Genomic DNA, 2794 nt, shown 5'->3' on the forward strand with positions numbered 1-2794 from the left:
TAGCAGTAGACCCTGCCAAAGTTGACACAGTGACAAGTTGGGAATCACCCACGTCAGTTGGAGAAATCCGGAGTTTTCTTGGACTTGCAGGATACTACCGGAGGTTCATCGAGAATTTCTCGAAGATTGCTAAGCCCATGACTGAGCTATTAAAGAAGGACACCAAATTCAATTGGACTGAGGATTGTGAAGCTAGTTTCCAAGAGTTGAAGAAACGATTGGTTACATCACCAGTGTTGATTCTACCAGATCAACGCAAGGATTATGAAGTTTATTGCGACGCTTCTCGTCGAGGACTTGGAGCAGTGCTTATGCAGGAAGGAAGAGTTATGTCATATGCTTCACGACAACTTAAACCCCATGAGAAGAATTATGCTACGCATGATTTGGAGTTAGCAGCCGTGGTGCATGCGTTGAAGACATGGAGACATTTTCTCATCGGAAACCATTGTGGGGTGTACACGGATCACAAGAGTTTGAAGTATATTTTCACGCAGAAGGAGTTAAATCTCAGACAGAGGAGATGATTCGAGCTTATTAAGGATTATGATATGAGATTGCATTATCACCCAGGAAAGGCTAACGTAGTAGCAGACGCGTTGAGCCGCAAGAGTCATGTCAACACCCTCATGACAGGAGAGTTACCTCAGGAGTTAGCCGAGGACCTTCGTGAGCTATGTTTGGAGATAGTCCCAAGAGGCTATTTAGCGACACTGGAGATTCAGTCTACCTTGATGGAAAGGATCAGAGAAGCTCAGAAGACAGACAAGGAGATTGACGAGATAAAGGAGAAGATGAGCAAAGAAAAAGCCAAAGGATTTCATGAGGACGAGCACGATACCTTACGGTTTGAGGACCGCGTATATGTGCCAAATGATCCGGAGATCAGGAAGTTGAATTTGCAAGAAGCCCATGATTCACCGTACTCGATTCACCCAGGGAATACCAAGATGTATTTGGATCTGAAAAATACTTTCTGGTGGACCGGAATGAAGAAGGATATTGCAGAGTATGTAGCAGTTTGTGATGTGTGTCAGAGAGTGAAGGCAGAGCATCAGAAGCCAGCAGGATTGCTACAACCATTGCCGATACCCGAATGGAAGTGGGATAAAATAGGCATGGATTTTATCACAGGATTGCCCAGGACTCGTTCAGGCTATGACTCAATATGGGTTGTAGTTGACCGTTGACGAAAGTAGCTCATTTTATTCCAGTGAAGACCACTTACACCAGTGCTAAGTTGGCAAAGATATACATGACCAGGATCGTATGTTTGCATAGAGTTCCGAGGACCATTGTATCAGACAGAGGAACCCAGTTTACCTCGAAGTTTTGGAAGCAGTTACATGAAACATTGGGAACCAGGCTAGAATTTAGTACAGCCTTTCACCCACAGACAGATGGACAGACCGAGAGAGTCAATCAAATTTTGGAGGACATGTTGAGAGCTTGTGCACTAGATTATGGATCTAGTTGGGACGACAATTTGCCATATGCGGAGTTTTCTTACAACAACAGTTATCAAACCAGTTTGAAGATGGCCCCTTTCGAAGCTTTGTACGGAAGGAGGTGTAGAACACCGTTGTTATGGGACGAAGTTGGAGACCGTCAGTTGTTTGGACCAGATTTGATTAAGGAGTCTGAACAGAAAGTGAGGTTGATTCGCGATAGGCTCAAGGTAGCCCAGTCCAGGCAGAAGAGTTATGCTGATTCTAAACGAAAGGAGACAGTTCACGAAGTCGGAGACAGAGTTTATCTTCGAGTATCACCACTTCGAGGAGTGAAGCGCTTTGGAGTTAAAGGAAAGTTAGCGCCCCGTTTTATCGGACCATACAGAGTTTTGGAACGTATGGGAGAGGTTGCCTACAAGCTGGAATTGCCCGAAGGATTGTCTGGAGTTCATGACGTATTCCACGTTTCCCAGTTGAAGAAGTGCCACGCAGAGATGGCTGCGATACCACTGAGAGATACTCTGCCGCTGGAAGCAATTCAGCTGGAAAGTGATTTGACCTATGAGGAGAAACCAGTTAAGATTCTTGAGTATGCCAGCCGAATTACCCGCAGTAAGGTTATCAAGTTTTGCAAGGTCCAGTGGAGTCACCACACGGAAGATGAAGCCACCTGGGAGCGAGAGGAAGATCTACGGAAGGACCACTCCCACCTGTTTTCTAGCCAACCCGAATCTCGCGGGCGAGATTCATCTTAAGGGGGTAGGTTTGTAACATCCCAAATTTTCAATTTGGTATGTTATACATAGATCATCATTGCCTATCATATTTTTATTGCATTTTGACAAATCCTCGATAAATCCTAAGCAACTCAAGGACCCTCGGAGAGAGTTGGGGATTTTCTCAAAGTTTTCATATTTGATTTTCATCAAATAATAACCCGAGAATTTTGGTTTTAATTATTTTCTCTTTGGAAAAATATTTCATTTAAAATTTAATGAGAGGAAAAAATATGACTTCTCCAAAACAATTGAAATATTGGAGGAAAAATATTAAAATCATTTATTGGATTTTATTCGCAATTTAATTGCATTGAAAAAAATATTGCACGTTTTCAAAATTTCTTTTGTGTCAAAAAAATGTTCACCCTGTTCTAAATATTCTAACTAGACGGGGAAAATTTGTTTTATCTTTTTTTGATTTTTATTTATTTTTCTACGAATTTTTTTCGGCGGAATGTTTTAAAAATAATTCGCGCCGTGCCCGACCGGGCCGAGGCCCAGCCGAGCCGCCGGCCCACCTCGTGCGTCTCCTCCGCGCGTACGCCGGACGCCGCCGCCGTGACC

This window comes from Triticum aestivum, chromosome 1D, assembly GCF_018294505.1.
Source record: "Triticum aestivum cultivar Chinese Spring chromosome 1D, IWGSC CS RefSeq v2.1, whole genome shotgun sequence".
Taxonomy (NCBI): Eukaryota; Viridiplantae; Streptophyta; class Magnoliopsida; order Poales; family Poaceae; genus Triticum; species Triticum aestivum.